At 38.9% G+C, this 13025-nt stretch overlaps 1 long non-coding RNA gene across 1 annotated transcript in view; it reads right to left on the bottom strand.

Moving 5' to 3' along the window:
* Positions 1-13025, bottom strand: part of LOC134731616 (uncharacterized) — an 18883-nt gene extending 5858 nt beyond the window's left edge. Inside the window, exon 1 of the long non-coding RNA XR_010114034.1 lies at positions 12980-13025. This is a non-coding gene — a long non-coding RNA (uncharacterized lncRNA). The remainder of the gene's footprint in view (positions 1-12979) is intronic.

The raw sequence follows: 13025 nt of genomic DNA, 5'->3' as shown, positions 1-13025 counted from the left end.
ACTGAATAAATGCAGACAGTGGGTTTTGAATAATGAATGAGAACGTTTCACTACTGCTTGGCGACCGTGAGGAGTCTGTTACAGTGACCAGTTAGCTGGTAATTACTTATTTTGAAATAACCATGTCAAGTCCTTACCCTGCTTAAGGATCAAATCTATAATACTCTAGAAAGACCCTATCTCAGGAGCTCTAAAGAAGAAGAAATCGTCTTCCATACTGACACTGTGGCTTATACTTTTTTTTTTGTTTTTGTTTTGAGAAAGGGTCTCTTCTTTCACCCAGACTGGAGTACGGTGGCACGATCATAGCTCACTGTAGCCTCTACCTCCTAGGCTCAAGCAATCCTCTAGCCTCAGCCTCCTGAGTAGCTGGGACTACAGGTGCATGCCATTGTGCCTTTTTAATTTTTTGTGGAGTCGGGGTCTCACAATGTTCCCCAGGCTCATCTCAAACTAATGAGCTCAAGTGATCCTCCTGCCTCAGCCTCCCAAATTGCTGGGATTGCAGGCATGAGCCACTGCACCTGGTCATAGCCCACCCTTTCTTTATGCCATGCTGATGTCATAATTGGAGTTAGTAGGCAAGACTGGATTTCAGTGCCATGTCCCACTCTCCCTCCAAGTGTTCCCCACTCCCAGTCCCATCCCCACCCCTGCCCTCATCATGCTGGTGAAGTAACGAATCCCTGAAGGTAGAATGACAAGTAATGGAGTTGACATGGCATAGTTCCTGACAAAGCCCCGTAGAGTCACCTCTTAGAAACAACTGCCTACCAGGTGGATCAAGAGATCAAGAGACCGAGACTACCCTGACCAACATGCTGAAACCCCATCTCTACTAAAAATACAAAGCCTTTCTCCTTAAGTACTTTATTCTCAACAATCAAAAGCAAAGATTGGTAAGCTTTATCTGTGAACAATCAGACAGTAAATGCATTAGGCTTTGCACACTGTATAGTTCCTCTCACAACCACTCAACTCTTCCATTGTAAATCGAAAGCAGCTATCAACAATACTTAACAGGATTTTCTGTGTTCCAATAAAACTTTATGTTTATACGAGAAAAATGTTTTTACAATTGACTTTCTTCTTTGCATTGTATTTACTTATAAATATGAAAAAATAAAAAACTTTATGTATAAACACTGAAATTTGAATGTCATACCATTTTCACATTTCTTCAAATATTCTTTCATTTTTTTTCAACAATTTAAAAACATACAAACCATTCTTAGTTCACCGTCCCTATGAAAACTGGTGTCAGGCCAGATTAATCCACAAACCATAGTTTGTGACCCTTGATCAAGAGGATTGAAAGACTATAAAAGCAAAGACATTTGGAGGGAAATATTAATCATGTTATCTCTGCCACTTTTACATTGCATTTATTTCAACCTGAAAATGAAGCTGTCCATCCTTCCTTTTGATACCATCTGAACCCACACAGTCCAACTCCAGAACCTGGTTCAAATCTCCCTATTTAGCAAGCTGTGTGGCTTTGGGCAGTTTACTTAACTCTAAGCCACAACTTCCTCCTTACAACACAGTAGTTATCCAACTTAATTGGTTGTTGTAGGTAATATGGTTTGGCTCTGTGTCCCCACCCAAATCTCATCTCAAATTGTAATCTCCACGTGTCAAGGAAGGGAACTGATGGGAGATGACTGGGTCATGGGGGCAGTTTCCCCCATGCTGTTATTGTGACAGTGAGTGAGTTCTCATAAGCTCAGATGGTTTTAAAGTATTTTGTAGTTCCCAAACTTGCTGTCTTTCTCTCTCCTTCCACCTTGTGGAGAAGATGCCTGCTTCCCCTTTGCCTTCTGCTGCGATTGTAAGTTTCCTGAGGCCTCCCTAGCCATGTGGAAATGTGAGTCAATTAAACCTCTTCTGTTTATAAGTTACCCAGTCTCAGGTAGTTCTTTATAGCAATGTAAAAATAGACTAATATAGTAGGCATTAAATTAAATAATAAATGTTAAGCAATTATCACAGCTCCCAAGCAGTGTAAATTCTCGATAAATATTAACTCTTATTACAACTATTATTATTAGCAGTACTAGTATTATAAACGTCATAATCACCCCAGACCTAAAAATCAAAAAGAGTGCATCCCCTGGCATGCACCTCTGCAATTTGCTTTTGACAAATTCTCTCCTCAGAGGGTGAATTTTAAAGGTCCTCTAAATCTCCTTTCCCCGGTCCCAACTATACTGTCACTCTATCACAACCCAAACATAGACCCACAGGAAAAAAAAAAATCCACCTTACTCTATGCTCTCACCGTTCTAGAAAAAAGGTCTCCTATGTATAGCATCTAACAGAGTTCTTGCTACTTTTCTCAAGCTTACTGTCCTACAATAATCAGATTCATTCTAATCTGCAATTCTGACATTTCACTCACCTGTCTTTAGCTTTTTTTGGTGCTTATTTGCAATGCTCATGGATCACAGTAAGAGCAAGAAGATACAAGACCTCTGTAATATACCCTCTCTGAGCAACCACGTTGATATCTCATTTAATCAGGCTATATGTGTGTAGAATGCTACTTCGGGTTGGTAGCAAAGGCAACACATCTCCTGAAGCACGTTGCTTAAACCACTGAGAATAGCTCTCATCATCGCTGTTAGCCTCATTCTCTAATATTTATTGAATGTTTACTGAATCTCTGGCATCATTCCTCTAATCATTTCTGTTATGGCAGCATTTGCTGCTACAGATGAAGTGGACAAATAGGATGTTGATGATGACAAGGAAGTTACTGCTATCAATGTGTGGGCCAAGGAAACCATGACTATGCTAAAAGTCATGAGGCTGCCTCGTTATCTCTGACTCTGGTCCTTTTCTTCTCAAAAGAAACTTGTGGGCAGGGAGCCTCAGTAAAGTTCACCATTTATCGGCTGGCAAATCAGCTGAGCATGACCTGGTTATCTGATCCCCTATTTCAGAGGGCTGATGGGTTATGTTCTCAGAAGAGCATGACAATTCATCAGGGAAAGGAGCGAGCAGCGGTTCCCCGAAAATGCCTTACTCGTCATTTCAAGGTTTCCATTTCACTGAAACCAAATGTTAGCTCTGGTGGTCTGGGACAGCAAGAGGCATCCTGGCCCTTTTTGAGAAAGAAATGGGCTTTTCATAATTTTGAAAGTGTGTTCATATAAAATCAAATAATCATAGCCCAGATGATTGGAATAATTCAGTATCTCAATGGGAAATGTTTAGAGCAAACCCAGATTATTCAGTGTACATTAGCAGACAAATGCCCAGCCTCCTCTCTAGGACTAACCCCGTCATTTCAAACATTTTCTCTACAGTTGTTGTGTTAAGAGCTTTTCCTGCTTCCCAAACCAGTTTGGGTGTATGTGTGTGTGTGTGTGTGTCCATATATATGTATATATGTTATATATGTATGTATATTATATATGTATATAATATACATACATATATAATATACATACATATAATATATATATGTATATTATATATGTATATATAAAATATATGTATATATGTGTGTCTGCACTTATATACATATATGTACATATAATATACATATATACATGTACATATAATATGCATATACATATATATAATATGCATATACATATGTACATATAATATACATAGACGTATGTACATATAATATACGTATACATATGTACATATACGTATGTACATATATACGTATACATATGTACATATACGTATGTACATATAATATACCTATGTACATATAATACACCTATACACATGTACATATACGTATGTACATATAATACACCTATACACATGTACATATACGTATGTACATATAATACACCTATACACATGTACATATACGTATGTACATATAATACACCTATACACATGCACATATACGTATGTACATATACATATACACATGTACATATACACGTACATATACATATACACGTACATATACACACGTACATATACATATACACATGTACATATACATGTGTACATATAATATACATATACACATGTACATATACATATGTACATATAATATACATATACACATGTACATATACATATGTACATATAATATACATATACACATGTACATATACATATGTACATATAATATACACATCTACACATATATACATACTATATATATACATATATATACACACATATACGACAATTCTGTTGATAAAATATTTTATTTGATTTGTTTTCTAGAACCACAAAATTATTCAATGAATTGAAGACTTGGTATTAAACCTAGTGGCCTAGCCAATGTCTTGATTTGATTGTAAAATTGAGCACCCTAAGGAATGAACAGAGAGATGATTTGACAGAGTTTCATCTCTTTTTTCCCCAGGAGATCAATCTCAGGCAAAAATATGTAGAATTTACCTCTCACACATTCCCATCTCTAAGCTTCCAATTGTATTGGTCCCTTCTCTCTCCTTTCCTCATAGTTACTTTCTTTAACAACAATAGTGATGAACACAAAGCAGGAAATATCTAATAATAGCATCTTACACATTTACAGCAATACAGTGGGAATGAAATTTATCAGCAGGACTCTTCCAAGGATCTCTCACCTCTTACCAGTAGGTCATCTCCTGATTTACTTGGTCTATGTGCATGATGCCATTTGGTTCACAATCCATTACACAACTTTGGGGTCATAATAGGAGAGATTAGTAAGCACTGTAAAGAAAGCTCTGAAGTCTTCCAAGGAATTAACAGATAATTGAAATGCAATTTACCATTCCATGTCAGAAGAGATGGGAGATTTGTGGGAAAGTCTTCTCGTTTTCCTTCTCTCTCTCTCTCTCTGTCTCTCTCTCTCTCTCTCTCTCTCACACACACACACACAGAAAGAGAGACTTTATGAAAGAGTAATTGGAGCAGAGAATACTGGTGCATACAGACAGCAAAGTATGTGTCATTATTTGTTCAGAAACATCCTTGTTCCTTACTTCATTATCAAGAATAATGTCTAAGAAATGGTTAGCACATAGTAGCTGCTCAATCAATGTTTGTTAAATGACTGAAAGGTGCTTGCATATACCAAGTACTTGAAAGCAGCCTGAAGGCACACTTCTTTGCCCTGGGTGCCTAGTGAGTTAGGATCTAAGGAAGCTGTCATCCAAAAAGTTTAAGTGTCAGGATACCCAGGATGTCAACAATGATTTCTTCTGTACATTGCTTTCTGTGTCATATTGATTCTTATTTCTCCACCTGAAGATAAGTAAATTTTAAAAATATAAGCCTACCCAAGAGAAATGAAAACTCATGTCCACACAGCATGTCCACCTGTACACAATGCTTATAGTGGCTTCATTTGCATTCACCAAAAACCAGAAAAAAAAATGTTCCTCACATGCAGAATCAATTAACTAACCATGGTACCTCCCAACATTGCAAGTACACTACGAAAATATGCAACAACATGGATGAACTCAAAAGCATTCCACCAAGTAGAAGAAACCAGAGTTCAAAGGCTGCATATTATACGATGACCTTTATAACCCTTTTGCCAAGGCAGAGCTATAGAGACAGAATTGCCTGTGATTGGGGGCAGGAGGAGACATTGACTAAAAGTGACGGGGGGATTTGGAGGGCATCATAGACTTGTTCTATGTCTCAATTATGTGTGATGGTTGCTTAACTGTAAACATTTGTGAAAAGTCATGCCAAAGCATGCACTAAAAAGAATGACTTGTAAATTACACCTTAATTTATTCTAATGAAAGGAAAAGTGTGACACTTCTCTGCAGCTCAGTAAGGTAGATATTTTATAGGTATTCAATTTTAAGATCCACGCTTTTTAAAATTTGGAGCCAGTAAAGGGAGTGTCTCCTTTGAAACAGGAGTACTGTGGAAACCTGGTTACCACTGAAGGGACTTCTGTTTGGAGGCATTATTGAGAAGACCGAGAATCTAAGATTTTAATAACTTCTGGATCCCCGAATATTCTAATCCATGGTGATTATACCTGTTACCTGACAAGAGTGTTATAAGGACAAATTAGTTAATGTATGCCAAGAACTTTGAAGATGAAAAGGCTCAGACGAGTTTTTGAATGCCACTTTTAGCACTAAGACCAGACTTACTGCAAAAGCATTTTTGAAGCAGGTACCTGGGCAGTTTTTCTATCACTTGGCCTCATTGATTTTCAGCTGGCTTCTACAACAGCTTTAGAACTGCAACAGAGACCTCTTGAAAAAGAAAGGGTCTGTGCAAATGCTGTAAAAACCATGGTGAGGTGGTAACTGGGCTAACAGGAAATTTCAAATCAAAGAATAAGAATCTAGAAGTCAATATCTTAGAAGTAAACAGAGCAAACCATATTTCCAATGATGGAAACATGTCACCTCATGGAGTTGATGTGTTTCCAAAATGCACAGCAAAGACTTATTCTACCAAGAGTTTAAGTGGTGAAATAAAGCATCTATCTGTAATCACAACTGAAAGTATGTGATGGTTAAGTTCAGAGTTTATAAATTAAATTATTTTTAAGACGGCCAGGGTCTTCACTGGTGAGGTCTATAGCTATGGATTGATGCATGCAGACGCCAGCATTTGTGTCTCCTTTTGTAGTAACAACAATTGAACACAGCTAACTGCAATCTGCAGATCATCCAAACCCCCATGGCATGCTTATCCTCCCACATGGCTACACTAATTGTTTTGATCTTTATCGCTCTTTATTTCCCCATTCTTCTCTAGTTGAGGTTCAAAGCCAAGGGTTTGAAGGAAAAAGGAAGTGAAAAAAGGGTCATGGCTAAGTATGTGGTAGGATACCCTAGCCTTGAGTCACTGAGACTTTCCACTATAAGAGTGCTGCAGGTGGCCAGGCGCAGTGGCTCAAGCCTGTAATCCCAGCGCTTTGGGAGGCCGAGGTGAGCGTATCATGAGGTCAGGAGATAGAGACTCTCCTGGCTAACATGGTGAAACCCCGTCTCCACTAAAAATACAAAAAAAAAAAATAATAATTAGCCAGGTGTGGTGGCGGGCACTTGTAGTCCCAGCTACTTGGGAGGCTGAGGCAGGAGAATGGCGTGAACCCAGGAAGCAGAGGTTGCAGTGAGCCCAGATCGTGTACTCCAGCCTGGGCGACAGCAAGACTCCATCTCAAAAAAAAAAAAAAAAAAAAAAATGTGCTCCAGATGAACCTCAGGTACGCCATTTAATTGAAAAAGAAGAGCACAAGAATAATCCATTTTTTCCTCTTAAATGATTAACGAAATCATTGAAAGAATGGGTACCTACACACTTCTGATGGGCAATATGATATAGTGCAAAATTATACAGGACCAAGTATTATGAGACCTGAATTCTGGTCCCAATTCTGCCGTGAAAATAACTGTTGAGGACATTCAGTAAGGCATGTGGTCCTGCTGGAACTCACTTTCTTCATCTGTGAAATGAGGATATTGCCTGAGGTAAGCTCTAAGTTTTCTTCCAGTTCAGATTCTATTGTTCTTTTTTTAAGGCTAAAACAGCTATTTTTGAATATAGAAATAACTCCAAGATTTGTCTTTCCATTTTCCAATTTATAGAACAAGATAACAGGAAAGAATACCACTAGTGATAATGCAAATATTAGGTCTGTTCTTCTTATTTAGAAAGGGAATCTCAGACTGAGCTTAAACTAAACCTGTCATTGAAAGACATTCCTGAGTTTCTGAGTACACTTGGAGAAATAATAAAATGGCAAAGAATAAAAAATCTGTTTGCATAATGTCTGAGGAGACTCTTGCAGGATGATTCTTCCTTGGGGAGAATAGAATCATCATGAAAGCACACTTAGCCCAATTACAAGCCTTAGTTTTAGAGGAGCAAGTGATTCTGACACAGCTTGGTGTCTGGTACTTGGATTTCCCTGCCATCTTTGCCCCTGTAAGATCCATAGTCAACCAATGGAATGTAGGATCTCAAGTAGAGAGAGGCATCCCATAGCATTGTGTGTTTTAAGCCCATTGAGAACATAAGTAGATCTGCAGGGGTAGAGAAAGGGCAGGACTTGGTTGAACTGAGTGCCTGGAAGCCATATCCAGGCAGCCAACTGTCACGTTGAAACCCAGACTTGGTACACAACAGTATACACCGACTTATTCTACCAAGAGTTTAATTGGTGAAATAAAGCATCTATAAGTAAGCACAACTGAAAATATGTGATGGTTAAGTTCAGAGTGTATAAATAAAATTTTTAAGAGGCCCAGGGTGTTCACTGGTGAGGTCTGTAGCTGTAGATCGTAACTGTAGCAGTGCCAGAGACCCAGTGAGCAAGATGTGCCCAGCCAAGGGACAGACTGAGGCTGAATTAAAGTAACCAATCTCCTGACTCCAAGGGAAGGGACACAGATGAGTTATGTTGTGTGTGCAGATGCAATGTCCCCAGGAACTTCTCGTTATGGGGGGCAAGTGGGGAAGGGGAGAGGAGGTAATTGGTGCAGGGTTTTTTTAAGGAAATAGGAATACAATCCAACAAAATGCAGGTTGTAGTTGTGATTTTGTTTCAATTCACAATATTGCCATAAGACTATCAGTTTCACAGAAGAAACCATAGAGAAAAAGCTACAGCCCTTAATCAAATCCACTGTGTAGGTATTGGAAAGAGGGAGGCATGCTTCATGTGAGTAAAGACTTGAAAGAAAATTACAGAATGTCTTTTTCTATTTCTCAGATGAGGAAACATTGAACGCTAGCAATTCCCTTGCCTCTGTTTAGAACCTGAGGACACTCTTAACCTTATTCTTTCTCCCCAAATTTTGCCTCTACCCATCTATAGCATCCAATATAATGGCATTTGAATTTTTTTCTCTCGCAAATGGTAAACACAACTGTCTCCCATTCAATTAGTATTTGGGGGATTGAGGATTTCGGATAAACTTAGTCCCTAAATTCAAAACTATTATAAATCGTCTATTTTGAGGGAAAAAAATCAATGACTGCAAAATATAGTTACAGACCTATTTATTATATTTACCGAGTAAAGAATCAGAGAAAACCCACTGTGCTTGCTCAGAAGGAAAATTAAATCATAAAATTAGGTTTGTCGTCCATACAGCTGTTGTGTTGTTTTAGAACTATAGCTTCTGTGTGTGTGTGTGCGTGCGTGTGTATGTGTGTGTGTGTCCGCGTGTGTATGTGTTTCCCTCTTTTGCTCTCTCCACATCCTTCCACCCTCCCATTCTTTTATTCTCCTATATTCTATGTTTCTCTAGGAAAGTCTTTTCCTAATATCACCTGGCCACACTAAAGACGACTTCTCAAAGATTCTGAGGCATCTGCATGGCCCAGGCTACCTCTTTCATCCCTGCACTAAGTCACCTGGTTGCAAGAAACCCTCCGTCCTCAGGACCTGGAGTAAAAGTGCAACCTAAATGTTTCCCCTCCTGCAGGGCCGTCTGAGATTCCCCCAGCCAGATGTCACCAATCCTTTCTCTCATTCATTCCTTTGTATTTTATTCAATATTTTTTCCCAACGAATATTTTCAGTCCAACTGTTTATGAGATGAAATGGAAAGCACTCCGTGGTTTTCTTGTGGCTTTCACCACGGTCTACTCTACTGTCCTGGCTGGCCTTTACTGAGGTGCTACTGTGTGCCAGGAACTGGGCTGGGCACTTCATGTACATTCATTTATTTCATCTTCACAACAAATCTGTGAAGCCTGGGTGTTATTCACTTTAAATAGATAAGCAAACAAGCTCAGAAGGATTAAGCAGCACCATAGTAAATAGAAGAGTTGTGTCTGACTCCAACACCTGTTATTTTTCTAGTACATAAAATAGATAACATCAGAGCTACTCTGATTGAAGCAAGATTGTGGAATCAAGAAACCACACAGATTACCATCCCTTACTCCTGAGGAAACCGTGTCCTTTCTGGATTTCACAATTTGAAACAATTTTACTACTATACTCCTTTAATCCCTGCATAATTCGAATTTCCTCAAAGACAAGAACAATACCTTATTAATTATACTAATTTCAACAGCACTTTGCCCTGTGCCATGGATATGAAGGGTGCTCAGCAGAGACGAGCTGAATTCCTCAGCATTCCATCACATGCAACATTATGCCAGAGAACAGCCAGCATCCTCTATGAATTCCCACAGCCACCAAGTTTTCATCATTGCTGTCTATGAGCACAAGAAAACTCTCCTTCGGGTAAGATGTTAGGACATAACTTTCTTGGAGTAGGGCTTTACATCATTATGTATTGTCAGGGGACAAGTCCCTACAGGAATCTTTGTAATTATTCCAATAAATGGAATGTAGGAAGAGCTCATTTCTACTACTGCTATTTTGTAGTCATCTGGAAGGCCAGTGGGCACATAGTCATGCTCCACTAATACCTATTAGGGAAAGCCAAGCTGGCATAAGAAAAATAGCTATCAGGATAAGAGACAAAGGAAAAATTCTACCTGAATGGTTTTTGGAGTTTGGGAGAGTGTCTGAAGCCAGCTTGTGTAGGGCAGACATCTGGTTTCAGGCATCACATAATCCAGTTGTTGTCACGGGGCAGGGTAGACAACATCAGAGACTCTAATCTCCCTGGGGAACATACCCAGGGATGTGTTCTGAAGATGGTAAGAGGCAGAAGTACAAGAAGCTTCTACGAATGAACAGGTTTGGGAAATGTTGCCTCCTTCATCTTCTCTTTGACATTCTCAATGCATTTTAAAAATTTTAAGTCCAAGAAGTCTCACCCATATTTACCAAATTTCCTTAACCACAGACATATTTTTCGAGGAACACCAATTGCCACCTTGCAGAACACAGGCTTCCATGGGACTCATTTTGACGACTGTTAAGTAGCAAAATGCCACTCTTTAGTTATGGCTACACTTTTGTCATTGGTCTCAGTCTGGGAACATGGAAGCAGGCACAGGTCTAGTTGAGGCTTGGTGTGAGGCCAGAGTAATCTAAGACTGGGATAGGTAAACTGTGGCCCACAGGCCAAATCCAGGCTGCCTCATGGCATTATAAATGAAGTTTCATTGGAAAACACCCATGTCCAAGCATACTGACTACATCTATTTCAGTGCTACATTGGCAGAGTTGAGTAGTTGTGATAGAGATCATAAAGCCTGCAAAGCCCTAAAAGAAGTGAATATCTATCCCTACACAGAAAATGGTTGGCACTCTAGGTATCTAGATGTCAGGTCTAGGATATCTCATTCCTATTTAAATCGCGTTACACAAAAAAATTGAATTTTAAAAACCATGCTATGAACCTATTCTATCTTCTCTTTCTTAACTTCAAGCTCTTGCACATATTTATTTTTTGCCATATTTCCAATGTGAGATCCCACACACAAGTACTATGAAAATACTGGCTCTTACAACTCACAGATTTAGCCTAAATAAATGACCCAATTCATATCATCTTCTTCTCCCTTTTCCTATGTCTACTTTTGTTGAGATCTTATTCTCCTTATTTCTAGTTAATATCCCTTACCCCCTAAGGCTTTTTAGTTCAAAGGAATATTCTAGAGAAACCTAGTGATTTCCACCAGACTTGACACAAATAAGACCCTTTGCAGTGCCCTCCGCCAATATGAAATGTGTGCTCCAAAGCCGCTTTCTTGATATGGGGAGAGAACGGCATGATAACGTCAGCCCAATGTTAGCACTACTTGCCCACTCTCTATTTAAATGTGCTGAGGCAAGACTTTAGCAAAATAAATACAAGTTGAATCCTAATGATGTTTTTTTCAATAGATCTCTTGGGACCATCTTTCCGTAGAAGAGAGTCCCAGGACGAGGCACCTCTCTTTAAGGAAGTACATGTATTGTACTTTCTTTTTCCAATATTCAAAATTAAGCCCCTCCAAATGGCTTACAAACCGAAGTTTATAACCTCAGCCTACACAAGTTCAGTGCAAAAAGATCTACAGCCTGCAGGCAGAGCGAGGAAGCTCTTTAAAGATGAATCATTTTCATAAATGAGTGCAGAGGGAGGTCAGGCCAGGGGACAGGGAAGGTTACGTGTGTGCCTGAGATAAGGCCTCATCCATCCTCCTCTTACAGTCAGGCCTTGATGGGTGAACATTGCCTTGAGCTCCCATAAAACATGTTGTTTGCAGAAAACTTGCAGGTGGTTCATAAAAAAGTCCAAACTGTTACCATGAAATTTATCTCCCACTGTGGGATCTGTTTATAATAGAAATGAAGGATCTCAAATAGAAATTAAGTATCTCAGACTGACTTATATTGGCTGGGAGGATTGAAAAATTCAACCTGCTTCCCAATCATCGCACTAAAAATGTCAAAGTATTTGTATTGATGACATCTTGACAAGATACGAGTATGTTCAAAAGAAAAATAATGTCCATTGTGTGCACAGTCCTTATCCCTGGGGTAAGAATAGGCTAGGTGTGATTTTATGGGGAGAATTTAATCAGACAACTGAACTCTTCATCACATTTTATTTCTGAAGAGTGTCAAGGATCTGTTATTTACAATTTTTCCATCTGTATGGTCAAAGTGAAAAGGGCATCTCAATTTTTTTAAGTTGTTAAAAGATGTTTATTATCTCAAAGCCAAAAAGAGATTGGGGGCAGCGGTAATATTGGCCATAATTTGAGCTATCTCCATACAGAAATTGAAGGGGGGATGCTGGGACAATTCAAGTAGATAATTCAGACCCTAAAGCTTCTAGAACTTGAAATAAAGAGATAAGTGAGGAAGATGCACTAAATTTTGCTTGTCTTTGTTTTCCCAGAATTGTGCTTATAATTGACTCAATTTATCACATCACATACACATGCACCTGTATGGTGGTGTGAAGTTACTGAAAAGATTTGTAGTCATAAATTTTAAATTGATGAACTTTAGCATCTACATGGAAGAATATTATGCAGAAAACAATTTATAGAATCCGAGCATGTTCTAGCTGGAGGGACCTTGGATAGGACATAGCTCAGGATCTCAACCCCCAACCACAGATAAGGAAGACAAAAGTCTGCAAAAATAAGGAGGACTCACAAGTGCTTCTTCTACTGTGACAGTAGTTGTGATCCAGGTCTTCATT

The sequence above is a fragment of the Symphalangus syndactylus genome, chromosome 10 (assembly GCF_028878055.3).
Source record: "Symphalangus syndactylus isolate Jambi chromosome 10, NHGRI_mSymSyn1-v2.1_pri, whole genome shotgun sequence".
NCBI lineage: Eukaryota > Metazoa > Chordata > Mammalia > Primates > Hylobatidae > Symphalangus > Symphalangus syndactylus.
Note: the sequence above shows the minus strand (reverse complement) of the source record. Positions and strands in the feature narration are given on the sequence as shown.